General features: G+C 48.9%; 1 long non-coding RNA gene across 1 annotated transcript in view; it reads right to left on the bottom strand.

The window, feature by feature from the left end:
* Window positions 1–2,261: 2,261 nt before the first annotated feature.
* LOC135227839 (uncharacterized) overlaps window positions 2,262–14,970 on the bottom strand; it is an 82,311-nt gene continuing 69,602 nt past the window's right edge. Inside the window, exon 3 of the long non-coding RNA XR_010318029.1 lies at window positions 2,262–3,041. This is a non-coding gene — a long non-coding RNA (uncharacterized LOC135227839). The remainder of the gene's footprint in view (window positions 3,042–14,970) is intronic.

Below are 14,970 nucleotides of genomic sequence, written 5' to 3'. Positions count from 1 at the left end.
AACAAAACTCAAATTCACAAAAGAAAAAGAAGAAACCCCAAGAGTATGGCCCCCAGACACCCTTCTAACTCAGTACCGAAGTCACTCTGGAGGTTCACTCTTCAGCCAAAGATTAGACAGGGCTATAGGGCTAACAATAACACACTTTAGGAACGTGCTTCATAGTTCAATTTACGTACACGAGACTAATGGGCACAGCAGTGCAAAAGCAAAGACGAGAAGGCAGGAAGGGACAGGAAAACTAGACGAATGGAAACAGGGAACCCGGGGTGGAGAAGGGAAGAGTGTTGACACATTGCAGGGCTGGCAACCAGTGTCACAAAACAATTTGTGTATTAACTATTTAATGAGAAACTAGTTTGCTCTGTAAACTCTCACCTAAAGCACAAAAAAAAAAAAAAAAAGAAAGAAAGAACATAAGGGGGCAGGGAAATTAGATTAACGAAACAGAACAACCTGAACAGAAAGAATGAGAATGTTCACACATTGTGAAGAACGTAACTAACATCACCGAACAACTTGTGTACAAATTGTTGAATGGAAACCTAAACTGCTGTGTGAACCCTCACCTAAACCATAATAAAATAGTACTATAAATAAATAAATAAATAAATGGTAGCTATTATGGTTATATAGACCCTGGGTGGCTCAAGCAATTTTCAGTCCACTGCTAACCTAAAGGCAGGTGGTTTGAACCCACCCAGCAGCACAGTGGAAGGAAGTCCCTGTGAAATGCTTCCGTAAGATTACAGCCAAAACTCTACGGAGCAGCTCTACTCCGACACACATGGGGTCCCCATGAGTCAGAACTGACTCCACAGCAAAGGGTTTGTTTTATTACTATTATTGCTATAAAGACTGAATAGAAACTACTGAGTTAAAACAAAAGGGAGTGGCTACGGAGGAGCTGGAAAGGTAGGTTTAAGCCTCAGCATGGAGGCCTTGAATGCCAGAAATAAAGAGATTGGTCAACAGGGAGGATGGGACTGCTGACCCAGCCGGTGCTCAGAAGAAGCTGTGAGCACCAGTCAAGGGAGCGTTCCCGAAAGAATATTTGGCAGAGCCCTGGTTGGTATCTGGTAAAGAGCTGGATGGGATTATGGTGGTTTTAAAATACGTCCACTTTTTTTTTGACACTCTTCCCTTCAAAACATGAAATTTAGCACCCCCCCTCCCCCCGAGTATGACCAGACTTAGTGATTTGCTTCCAACATACAGAATAAGGCAGAACTGACAGTGTGTGACTTCAGTGCTAGGCCATACATGACATTGAAGCCTCTTGCTCACTCGCTCGCTCGCTCTCTTGGATTACTAGCTCTGGGGGAAGCCATGTTGTGGAAACGCTTAACCAGTCCTATGGAGAGGTCCACGTGGCAAGGAACTAAAGCCTCCTGCAGATAGCCAGCACTCACCTGCGAGCCATGTGAGTGAACCATCTTGAAGGTGGATCCTCCAGCCTCAGTCAAGTCTTCAGGTGACTGCAGCCCTGGCTGACATCTTGACTGCAACTCATGAGAGACCTCGAACCCAAACCAGCCAGCTAAGTCACACCAGAGCTCCTGACCCACAGAAATTGTGTGCAATAATACACATTTATTTCTGTTTAAAAAAAGCTGCTAAATTTGGGGATAATTTGTTATGCAGCAACGGATAGCTAATACGGGGGCTTGTGATTGGGTCTAGAGCTACAACCCCCAACAGGGCATCGAACCCACAGCTGCAGCTCCTAGGTATCCCATGAGGTTACGGTTACCAATAACTGAGCTTGGTCAATACCCACAGCAGGGAGGGTAAGGAGATGATACAGGCACCCAGGCAGGGAGGGCATCAACGAGTGCTGCCACAGACAGAGCTCGGAGTGTCGTCCGCAGCAGGTCTGGCTGTGGAGGGCATGGGTAGGGCCTGGATTGTTCAGCATTTCCAATAGAGGCAGCAGGATTGAGATCCTCATCTTCCCTGAACCTTCAGTTTCTCATCTGTAAAATGAAGATGACAAGTCCTGCTTCCCAGGGTATTTTTCTCATGATGTGGTAAAGAGCCTCACTACATGAAAATCAAATGTGAAATGAATATACAGCACCAGGCACAAAGTTGTAGCTCCGTAAGTGTTGGTAACGTCTACCCCTTGACGCCAGAGAGTGGGTCTTTCTCTTTGGTATTTTTCTTTGCCTTCTGACTCCCATCTTGCCCACTTCCACTAGGATCTGCAGTAATTTGCAAAGGAAGCTTAAAAAGAAGGGGGGGGCCCCACTGGTCATTTCTGTCCCATAACAATCCTTATTAATTAGTTGATGCTTGTTTATAGAGCAAACCTTGGCCTCCGCATCACAAGTCTGGGCTACTCACTGAGGCATGGTTCCTCTGTTAATGCGTCTAAGCTCCAGTGTCCTCACCTGTAAAATAGAGATAGTAACAGCACGTGATCCATACGTAGGGCTGTTGGGAGAGGTAAGTGAGACCACAGGGAATGGGCCTGGTAGGCCCTGCACATATATTCAGGGTGACATGACAATGATGACACTTTCACCAGGGTCTGTGATACTAAACAAGGTTATGCGCTTTTAGCACAGAACTGAAACAGCTCAGAGCTCCTGATTTCATTTATAGAAAGAAGTTCATTCTTCTTCTGAGGCCTTTCTCCTCAAGTAATTAATTGTTGGAAATCCCAAGAAATTCTGACACAGGGTCAGAATTTGCCCTCCTCCTTGTACACCTGCTGCCATATTCTGTCCAGCACTCATTCATCTCTGTACCCACTGATGTACTTCCCACCACAGAGCCTGCACACAGGAGAGCAAGGACATATTGAATGGATGGATGGACAGATGGACGGACGAACAGATGGGTGGGTGGGTGGACGGACAGACGGACAGACAGATGGGCATAGAGAATGATGGGCAGACAGACTGATGGATGGATACACTGATGAATGGACTGATGGATGTAAGGATGCTTTGAGGGTATACCTCATTCCAGGCCCCTTGCTAGACCTCATCCTAGACCTTTCTTGGGACTCAGTGTAGACAGAAAGAATTCCTCTCCTGCAAGGAAAGAGAAGAGAGAGAGGAACATCAACCATCCCACAAACAGTTCTCAATCTTAGTTACACACATTTCTAATGAGTTCATCAACTTCACCTAATTAGGCTATCCTGGTGCCACTTCTGTTCTAGGGTGTGCTGAGGGAGCTTCTCTGTTCTCCACAGGAGAAGGGAGGGAGAGGTTCTAGTTGGGTCTAGTTAGTACTCTCCACCATTCAGGTGGCCCAGCAGCCCAAGGTGGAGGCACAACCAGTGAGGCAGGAGCCTTCCAATATGTTCTCAAGAAGAGCACCTTCCAATCTCTGAAATCTTATGATATTCTGGATAAGGGTAGAGAGTGGGGAAGGGGAGAAGCAACTCTTCAGAAGACTCCCCCACCACCTCCCCTTCCCCTGGAGATGCCCAGAAGTCACCAAGAGAGGAAATAGGGCTGGCTATTGGCTGGGAGATTATTTTAGTATCATGGAAAGAGCCCTGGACTTGAGTCAGAAGCCGTGGACTGAAGGGTCAACCCTGACATGTGTTGGCTGAGTGACCTTTGACCTCTTCAAGCCTCATTTTGGTGAGGAGGTTGGATTGGATGATCTCGTTAAGTCCCTCCCATCTCTCAGGACTCGTTGACTACAGAAGATAAACTTCAATGTCCTTTAGGAGCTCCAGATCTGGACACCCAGGCTAAGTCAGGAGAGTCCTACCCACCAGCTGGCCACATGGGGTCCTGGATGAGTTAGGGAAGCCTCCGGGGTCCCTTCCCCAAGTCCATGACTGATGCCAGCAAGGACACCCTAGCAGAGCCTGGCACCCTTTGCACCAGCAAAGGAGTTGGCAAGGAGGCTTCGGGAGGAGACAGTGGCAGAGACCGGAGCCCCTGACCATGCATATGCCTACCTTCTCTGTACAGATGGCCGCCCTGCAGAGAGCCAGTACCCTACAAGCCCCAAACCTTCCAGGAGATGGTGAGCTAGGACCTCTTCCTAGTGCCCAACAAGGGGCCCATGGCCACATCCTCCTCACATAAAGTCCTCAGGAGCTGGTCAGATGCTCCAGCCACAGGGAGGACCAGGCTGCCAATCCTGCCCCAGTCACCACCTTGAACTCTGGCCCCCTTCCCCCTGTTGTGCGTGTCACCTGAGCAGCCCAGGCAGCCCCAGCACAAGCATTGACTCAAGGCGATGCAGCTCCACCAGGCCAGACTCCACCAAGCAGGAGATGGGTCTCCCTGGGCCTCCACCTCCACTGTTCCAAAACAAAACTGGGGAGGTAGGAGAGGTGGCTCAAACGGCCAGCCCTCACCTCCTGCCAAGACCAGGGAGGGAAGAGAAGAAGCTGGCACCATGAAGGTACTTGCTAGGAATTGTGGAGACAGTATCTATTAGGAGAGCAGTTGCTTTGCTTCCTTGGATCTAATCCAGTCTATCTACCCTGTTGCCTAGAGCTTCTACTGCCCTGGCTTCAGCCACAGCTCCCAAAGTTGGCTCAGTCTACTGGTGAAGGACTGCACCCAGGGCAAGGGAGGAATTCCCCAAGGAGACAAGGGATCTCACTGGGGCCAAGCTGCCGTGTGGCCCTAAAGTAAAGGGAAGTGCAGGCTGCGGGACCTGGAGCCAGGCTCCTCCCTGGTTTTTCTGATCCACACGGGGAGTGAGTGACTCTAGGCACAAGAAATGGTGCTCTGAGGTGTGCCTGGCTTGGAGATAGGATCCACCTGGTTCTCATCACAACCCTGCCGCTAACCTGCTGCGTGATCTTCCAGAAGAGGCCTGAGCCCTCTGTGTCTAAGTTTCCTCATCTGTACAATGGGGATAATAATTTCTGCCCAGTGTTCCCTCAGCTCAGGGCTTCTCGTGAGGTCCGTATGAGTTAATGCCGTGTCAGTTATAGATAGCCCCAGCTGTAAAGCGGCCTGGGGGTCCCCATGCCAACCTCCCGGTTTTACAGTTGTGGACGAGTCTCAGACAACTTAGGTGACTTCCCCAAGGTCACACAGCACATTGTCTGAGAACATGAATTCCAGTGCTCGTCATAGTATAAAGATAAGGCATCATTAACAGAAATAATGCTTATGTAACAGGTATTTGTAATAAACCCACGGCCAGCTCTCCGAAGCACCAGTGATGAACTGATGAAAGTTTCAGATCCTCTGTCTAAAAAACACTCACATGCAGACTGCTCATGTGATCTTGGCGGGGCTGAAGCCCATTCATGGATTAGCTGGTGGTCAAAGATCCAGCTCTGCCGCTGTGTGAGCTTGGGCAACTTACTTAACATCTCTGTGCCTCCATTTCTTTAACAACTAAATGGGCATAATAATGGTACATAAGTTGTCGTGTGGAGCCCTGGTGGTGTAATAAATAGTTAAGAGCTATGGCTGCTAATCAAGTGGTTGGCAGTTCAAATCCACCAGCCGCTTCTTAGAAACCCTATACGGCAGTTCTCTCTGTCCTGTAGGGTTGCTACGAGTTGAAATCACTTGACAACAACGGGTTTGTTTGTTTTTAGGTTGTTGTGTAGATTGAATGAGCTATGTACGTGTAAAGCACTTAGAACAATGCCTACCCACAAGAAATGCTAAATGTGTGTTGTTACCATTATTCCCCTAAGATAGCCTCAGCTTCCCAGGAGCCCCAGATGCCAGCACAGCTTCCTGGGATCCTTCCAGATATCCAGATATAGCCACTCAGATCTACCTCAACTTCCAGCCTAGCAGCCCCCTACTGCCACCAAGCAAATCCCCCTCACTCACCCTTGGCAATCCCCCACCTGCCTACTGCCCACCTGGGCAGCACTGCCTGCAGTTCCAGGAAGCCAGCCTCTTCCCTCCCAAGCCCTGCCCTCCCCACTGCTCTGGAATCAATGCAATCTCCTAAAAACTCATAACTCGGAGGTAATTATAAGAAGCATCAATTACCCAGCAATGTGGATTTCGTGAATTCAATTAATTTGCATGGCGATCGATATGGGTGGGCTCGCTGGGGTCCCCAGGGGAAGTTAGGACATTGTTCTGCACGCTATTGATTTTACAATGTAAAATAAAACCTCTCTCCTCGAATTCATAGATGCCCATTCAGCCATATTAACTTTCAGATCATTTATTTTTGTATGTCTTTCAACTCTGTTTGTTGCTATCACACAAATGCAGAGCATTACATTGTAAGGAATAATTGAATCAATGCAGTCATGCTACGCCAGGCCTCCCAGTTGAGGAAGAGTAGCTGGTTGGTAGGCTGCTGGTCAGCAGGCTGCTCTTCTTCCTACTCCTCTTCTCTGCCTTCTCCAGCCACCCCCTCACCCCTACCCCAAACAGTCCCGCTGCCAACCAGGCTACTCCCCTAACCCCAAGTCCTCTACTCCATGAAATGTATCTACTTGATTCAAGATAGGCTTAAAGTGCAGCTGGAGGCATGTGGTTAGACAATAGGAAGAACTTTTCTGGCAGTGGATAGAAATTCAAGGAGGGATGGGGGAATAGAACCAAAACCAAACACATGGCCATCGAGTGGATTCCAGTTCGTGTCAATGTCACGTAACAGAGTAGAACCGTTCCACGAGGTTTTCTTGGCTGTAATCTTTTTGGAAGCAGATCAACAGGCCTTTCTTTCATGGCACCACTGGGTGGGTTCAAACTAACTCTTAGGTTAGTAGTCAAGCCCAAACCGCTTGTGCCTCACAGGGACCTTACAGGAGTAGAGGTCTCCCCTTTTCTGAGGAGCCTTCAGAACAAAAAAGATTTAAGCTCAATGGTTGGATTAAGTCAGGGGTGCAGTCTCAACCATCTCTTGATGACGCTTTCTTGGCCATTCAGAAGAGAACAGGCTTCTTTATCCTGCGCTGAGAGAAAAGTGCTTCTCTTCCTCCCTCAGAGGTGGTGACACTGAGGAGGCATCATTCCCCAACGCTCTGCCACACCCTTCACCCAGGGACGGCCAAGTTTAATAGGAAAAGTGGCCACCCAGAAAGGAAGGGCCCCACCAGCCTTAGCCTCCCATTCGCCCTAGCTCCCATTCCCTGTGCCCCCAGCCCTGCTGTGTTCTTCTACACTCAGCCTGCCAGTCTCCCCTGGGTGCTCCTTGAAAGAGGCCAAGCTACACTCTGAGCAGCATCCAGGGACTCCTGTGCACCCTACACCCCCCCCCCCAAGCCACCACACACACACATCCAGATATAAGGCTGGGGGCCACCAACCCGGCCAGTCCCAGGAGGAGATGAACTGGGGCTACCCCACTTCCCCCCACAAAAGCCCCAACTCAGCAAAGCACCCTCAGCACCCCCTGTCTGGAGAAGGACAGAGGCCTTTTTTAATTTGTCTCTTCCCCCCGCCCCTTGTCAGGATATTAGACAGCTAAACAGTCCCACGCCTGTTTCCTTCAGATAACCAGTTCCTGACGAGCCCCCTAATTGTCCCCGGAATCTCAGCGCCAGTGTATAGAGTAGGTCATTTAACCAACAGTACACACAACTAAATAAAAATCCATTTTCCAAGAGAAAATTCTATTCTTATCAGAGTTTTGCAAGAGGGTTGCAAGCAGCCCATGTTAATTGAAGCTTTGATGTTTGTAGGAGGAGGCCTCTAATCAACCCCACAAAGGAGGCTGATTCACGGCAGGGTGCCCCTTGGCTGAGGAGCCTACTCTGGGCAGCCGGTGATGGGGGTGAGGCATGCAGAGGGTCCGGGAGAGAACAGAGGGCTCAGGCCAGCCACCAGCCACCACAGGGTCCCAGCCACGGGCCCAAGCCTGGAGCCAGGCATCAAGACATGCATTGGGGGTGGGGGGTGGGGGTTCAGTTGTCTACTTGCCTACGGTCAGGAAACACCTCTGTGACTTCTCACCCTGTGGCCTCGGGCAAGTCATTTGACCTTTCTAAGCCTGTTTTCTCTTCTGCATGACCACACCCCTCCTCTTTACTATCCTGAAAACCCATTTGGTGATGATCAACTGAAGATAAAATCTGAGAAAATCAGTTTCTTTTTGGGGGGATGTCCTGCGTGTGAGGCAGGCTTCCTGCTTCCTTCACTTTACCATGTGTATAGCATATAGTATTTCACATCACACTTGCATGCACACACACACACATACATACAAGCATCATTTCATTTGCTCTAAGCAGGCAGGTAGGTAACTGGGAGCAAGAAGATGGGCCCTGCAGGAATGTGTGTGAGTTCCTGAGATAATACTCATAAAGAATGAACTTGGCGCCTGGACCATAGCAAGCTCTCAAAGACTAGAGGTTCCTTTGGTCGTGATGATGATGATGGTGGTGGTGGTGAGGAAAGTAGTCATAACCATTTCCATGCTAGCACAGTACCTTCCATACAAGAGCTGCTCAAAAAGAAGTGGTCAGTAGTGGTAAAATTGGCATTATATCCATGTTACAAATGAGGAAGCTGGAGCTCAGAGTTTTAGTGAGTTCCACGGGCCCCACGGGCCACCCAGCCCCTGGGCAGTAGTGTTTGGAATGTCATTGTCTTAGTTATTCAGTGCTGCTACAAACAGAAATACCACAAAGGGATAGCTTTAACAAACAGAGATTTAGTCTCTCATAATTTAGTAAGCTAGAAGTCCAAATTCAGGGTGCTAGCTCCAGGAGATGGCTTTCTGTCTCTACTGGCTCTGGAGGAAGGTCCTTGTCATCAATACTCCCCTAGTCTGGGAGCTTCTCAGCACAGGAATCTCTGGTCCAAAGGACGTGCTCTGCTCCCGACATGGCTTTTTTGGTGGTGTAAGCTTCTCTCTTTTATATCTCAAAAGAGATTGAGTTAAAACACAGCCTAATCTTGTAGATTGAGTCCTACCTCATTAACATAACTGCCTCTAATCCCACCTCATTAACGTCATGGAGGTAGGATTTACAACACATAGGACAAATCACACCAGGTCAATAAACATTATTTAAAAAAAAAAAAATGACACCAGGTGACAAAATGGTGGGCAATCACACAATACTGGGAATCATGGACTAGCCAAGTTGACAAACATATTTTTGGGGGACACAATTCAATCCATAACAGTCATGAACCCAGACTTTAGTTGGAAAGCTGTGATGGGACCACTTGCTCCTTATTATCCAGTGTTGTACAAAAGCCACCGCTAGTTAGGGCTGATCTGGGAGGAAGAGGGAAAGGAGAAATCAATAATATATGGGGCTGCCTCAGGGGGCATCAAAAACACTGCTGGAGCACTCAGGGTATGACACCCAGTCCTGGGTGCTGGCCAGGAATCAGGGGTATGGGCAGGACAGAGAGACAACAGTCCTCACCCTCAGGACCGTGGGGGCTGGAGGCGGGCAGGAGGCACACTAGAGGCCTACAGCCATGCTCAGACCCAGACCACAGAGCTCGTGTGCTGGGGAGGACAGTAGGGTGGGGTAGGCGAGGAAGGGAAGCAGTCTAAGGGGCTCTGAGGAAGAAGCACCTTCAAAAGAAAAGGATTTATCATGACCCTATGGGACAGAGCAGAACTGCCCCACAGGGTTTCCAAGCAGCGGCTCCTGGATTCAAACTGCTGACATTCTGGTTAGCAGCCTGAGCTCTGAACCACTGTACCGCCAGGGCTCCAGGGTTAAGCTAGAAAATGTTGACACAGATTTGTTTAAAACTAGTTTACCTCTGGCCTGCCAGCTCTGTGCCAGAGACTGGGGTTCAGAAATGAAAAGATGTGTTCACAAGAGGCTCCCGCTCCAGAGGGAGACACGTAGAAAGTGGCAAGGGCTTTAACAGGGGCCTAGCTGGGGCCCTCAGGGAAGAGATGGTAACTTTCCAGATGCTATTTCAAGGATGCTTAGGGGCGTGGTGAGCAGGGAATAAGGAGAGGAGAGGTTTACCAGGAACTTTCATACCCATGACCTCATGTGATGGCTCTACCTGCTGAGATAAACCAACAATGAAGAAACCAAGGGCCTGAGAACACTGGCGGCTTGGTCACGATCATATGGTTTGCAGGGAACTGAGCTGCAACCCAAACCCAGGTCTTTGGACTCCTTGGACACAGTGCCTTTCCACTGCACCAGAGCAGGTAGGCATGCGGGTATGAAATGTGAAAGGCTTAGCTCAAATTCAGGAGTGAAAATCAGAGTCTGGAAATGGACGCTGGACTGAGCTGGTGTAACTGGCCCTCCCCAGGGCACCAGGCCCAGAATCCCCTACAGGCTGTGCCCATGCCCAGCTGTGTCTGTGGAGTGGCAATGGACAACTGACCCCCTATTTGGGGCATGGGGCAGGGAGGGGGTGCATGCAGACCATCTCAGGGTGAGCTGAGGGATTCTTAGAAGGTTAGCAGCTTCCAGCTTGTGCCTTCCCAGGAGCCAGTGGAGCCTGAGAAGAGATGGTGATGAGATTCAAGGGACCAAATGCACTGAGTCTAGGCCAAGGTGGGTGAGATACTTCAGGGCCTGCAAGGCTCTCTGCTTGCTTAGCCAGCTTAGTCAATCCCATTTGCCTTAGCAGCCGTGGAGTTTTTTGCGATGTGCTGGCATGCCAAGAGTTAAAGATCATTTAGCATTTAGAAGGATCCTCAGAGGAACAGAAGGCTCACAACTTGAGTCTCCTGATCCTGAGGTCAAAGCCTAGGGAGCCCAGGTGACTCCAAGCCTCCTAGCTTGTCCCCTGGTGCTCCCCCTGTCCTCTCCACTCTGCTCCCTGTCTGAAGCCAGGTGGTCACTCTAAGGCAGAATCTGACCATGTCACTCCCCAGCTTAGAACCCATGTGTTTCCTCACTGTCCTGGGGTAAAATCCAAAGGCTTTGCTGACAGCCAAGACCTTCTTCATCTGCTCCTGCAGGCCTTTGCAGAAGCCTTTAGTCTTGCAGGCCCTGCCTCACACTCACTGCTCCTACCAGGCAGCTCCCAGTGCTCTAAGCCCTGACCAGTGTATGCTGTTCCTTTATTCTGTGACATCCCACCACCATCCTAGCATTCAGTCCACCTCTGGTGGATTACATTAACAGCCGAGATTCTAAAGAAGTGGAGTATATTTCCCTGAGAGAAGGCATTGATGGTTCAGTGGTAGGATTCTTGTCTTCCATGAGGGAGACCTAGGTTCAAAACTCAGCTAATACACCCGTTTGTCAGTGTAGGTGTTTATGTTGCCATGATACTGAACAGGTTTCAGAGAAGCTTCCAGACTAGGAAGAAAGGCCTGGTGATCTATTTCCAAAAATCAACCAGTGAGAACCCTATGATCACAAGGGTCCAATCCACAACCAATCATGAGGATGACACAGCACAGGGCAGTGTTTCATTCCATTATGCATAGGGTCTCCATGAGTCAGGGGCCAACTTGACAGCAGCTAAAAACAGCAACATATTTTCTTTTCCCTTGACCTTGAGTTCAGACGTTACCTCCTTTGGGCAATGGAATGTTAGTAGAAGCAACAACAGTAAAGGCGGGAAAAGTGCCATTGTGAATGGGCTTTCTCTCTTGTGCTTCTGCCATCACCATTAGAAGACCATGCCCAGGCTAGCCTGCTGGTCCCAGGAGGAGAATAAGGGACTCATGGAGCAAGGTGGCCCGGTCCGGCTCAGCCTAGATCAGCTGACCCCCAGGCAACATGCAGAAGCATGAGCAAGGGCAGCTGAGATGAACAGAGGCACCTAGCCGGGCCCAACCTAACACAGCTGACCCCCAGCTGACTCAGAGAACCATGAGTTAAGTGAATGGTTATTGTTGTATGCCACCGAGATACTGTGGGTGTTTGTTACACAGCGTAGTGTAGTACTAGCTAACTGATACATCATCTTAACCTGACTAGCTTACTGATACATCATCTTAACCTGACTAGCTTCTATCCATTCGCCAGATCTCAGCCAAGGTAGGTGTCAACCCTCCTCAGAAGCCTGACCCGAGCCCCTCATCACCTCCGCAGTTCAGGCCAGGTGCTCTTCCTCTGGGCTCCCATAAAACCAGAACTAGCCGTGTGTGTGTCATAGAACTGTGCTCCGTAGGGTCTTCAATGACTGTGATCTTCCAGAAGCAGATGGCCAGGGCTTTCTTCCAAGGCACCTTTGGAACCTTTGTGTTAACAGCCGAGCACGTTAACGATTTGCACCACCAGGGACTTCCTGGGCTCCCACAGCACCGGAATTTACCCTTTCTGCAGCACTTGTCACAGGCTCGGTTGTAACTAATACTTCACTATCCTGTCTCCCTCACTGGATTCTGAGCTGCTTGAGTCAGGGGCTTGAATATTATTCACAATTTCTAACGCAGAGAATCCCTCTGAATATTTGTTGGAAGAATAAAGTGGAGCTGGCCTTTTCCAAAGGATGGACCAAAAAATCAAACCTGTTGCTGTCAAGTTGATTCTGACTCATAGCAACCGTACAGGACACAGTGGAACTGCCCCATAGGGTTTCCAAGGAGTGTCTGGTGAATTTGAACTGCCGACCTTTTGGTCAGCAGCCATAGCTCTTAACCACTGCATCACTAGGGCTCCCAAAAGATGGAAGTAAAGAGGATTTCAGAACTAGTACACAGCTTCACTTCTCATTTTCCATCCCAGCCCACCACCATCATGGAAAATACCCAAAATGGGAAGAAGGCCCATGTGAACTTACACTGCCCACAGCCACCTGCACACGCATGCGCACACTTGAACCCTACGCTCGCCCAGGCTGCACATACTCTCCGCCTGCTTGCTTGGTGACGAAGCGCTTTTTGAACCACTTTGCTCCATCTTTCTGCAATATCCTCCAGCAAATCAAGCATCCCTTTCTTGGGATGTTTTCAATCTGTTTTATGTTGATTTTAATTAAAGAATCCGAAACTGAACAAACAGTTCCTAGCAGGTGGCCATACAAGTGTGAAATAAGCAAACTGTTTTATCTGCCACAAACTCTGCTAGTAAATTTCTTCAAATTAATCCCAGCCTCTGAGAGTCTGCTGATTCCAAGGAGAAAGCAAAGCAATCCCAGCCTCCAAATATTTGGTTTTGTTACTGCTCCTGGAGTTAACGACTGGCGGTGTCCACCTTTGCCCACCCTCATCCATGTTGTCTCCCAGACCCATCTCTGGCACTCCATTTGCCCAACCCGTCTGCCCAGCCAAGCCTCATGAGGTCAAACCACTGAACTCCACAGCCAGAACTCCAATTGTGTGGTCAGATGCCCAGAGGAGAGCCCCCAGCCCACCTTCTTCTGAGCGCCACCAGCCCCCAGCCATCTGCTCCCACTGCCAACCCTCCCACTTGAGCTTGGCCCATCAAACCAATGCTCTCCCACTCCCAGGGAGGAACAGCCTTGGGCACTGAGGACAAGACTTGCTTTCCTCCCCATGGTACAGCCCAGGAAAGAAAGGAGCCCTGGCAAGGGTGTGAATAAACAGGCTGTCTCAGTCACTGCTGATGGACACGTAAATTAGCACGGCCTTTCTGGAGACCACTTCGTCCTTGCAGACCGAAAGTTTTAGAATGTTTCTTACTTTTGGATCTGAGGACTTATCCAAAAGAAATAATCATCTATGTGCAAAGGTAACCTCAGAGCTGTTTCTAACAGCAAAAACGGGGAACTATTTGTTGTCCAACAATAAGGGATTGGTTAAATAAATGATGGTATGGTCATATAAAATATTGTAAAATAATATCTAATAACATAGAAAAGAATCTTGATTTTCAAGGGAAAAGCAAGTTACAAGGCAATACATACAGCATGAATTCATTTTCCTTTTAGTTTTTTATGTATAGATATAGACATAGATAGCTGCCGAAGAGTCAGCTCCAACTCGTGATGACCTTACGTACAACCCAACAAAATGTTGCCCAGCCCTGCATCATCCTCACAGTCACCAACATGTTCAAGTCTATCACGGCAGGGTTTCCCTCACCCTCGTTGGCCTCTACTTCACCAAACATGATGTCCTCCTCCAGCGACTGATCCTCCTGATGACATGCTCGAAGCAAGTGAGCCAGACAATGTGCTTTTGTGATCCGTAGAGTTTTCACCGGCTAATTTTAAGAAGGAGATTACCGGGCCTTACTTCCTACTCTGTCTTAGTCTGGAAACTCTGCTGAAACCCGTCGAACACAGATGACCCTGCTGGTATTTGAAATATCAGTGGCATAGCTTCCAGCCCATCACAGAAACCACCACGGTACAAAATCTGCTGTGTAGTATAAACATACATAGTATAAACGTTATATGTGTATTAGTCTAAGTATATAACACACATGCATTGTGTATGTAAGAAAAAAGGCTGGAAAGATATAAACTGTTAACAGTGGTTGTCTCTGAGGTACTGGGACTATGTTATCTTGCTTGCTCGCTCGCTCGCTCGCTTGCTTGCTTGCTTGCTTTGTAGAACCCTGGTTGGGGAGTCAGGAGACCTGGGTTGTGACACCAGCAGAGACAAAACTTAGTATTATGCCATCTCCCTACCTAACTCTAAAGCCAGCTCGGAGTTGTCAATAACACGCTGTGTCTTTCCTAATCAACATATAATGTGGGAGAGAAACCAGGTCATCTCTAAGGCTGCACCCAGCTTCCTCTCTTGTAGTTTGTCAGCGTGTCCTGCACTACAATTAGGAGAGAAGGATGGACAGGAATCAGAAGATACAAACTCAACAGAACTGCTTCCTGTATAAGCTGTGCTTCCCTGGTCACACCAGCCTCAGAGTCTGAAGTATCGACAACACTAAGGAGTGTTTACTAAGTGCCGGGCATGATTCCAAATGCTTTCCATGTGTTTACACATGTAACGCAAAGGGGTTGCACTAGAATGAGAACCTGCATCTCTGCCCCACGGTAACTGCAGGGGAGACTCTGGGTGGTCGCTCTGCTGCTAACTGAAAGGTGGGAAGTTGGAGTCCACCCAGAGGCACCTTGGAAGAAAAGCCTGGCAATCTGCTTCCAAAAGGTCACAAGCCATGAAAACCCTATGGAGCACCGCTCTGCTCTGACACACATGGGTTGTCATGAGTCTGAGTCAATTCCACAGCAACCG

The sequence above is a fragment of the Loxodonta africana genome, chromosome 15, assembly GCF_030014295.1.
Source record: "Loxodonta africana isolate mLoxAfr1 chromosome 15, mLoxAfr1.hap2, whole genome shotgun sequence".
Lineage (NCBI taxonomy): Eukaryota > Metazoa > Chordata > Mammalia > Proboscidea > Elephantidae > Loxodonta > Loxodonta africana.
This window is presented reverse-complemented; position numbering and strand designations above follow the sequence as displayed.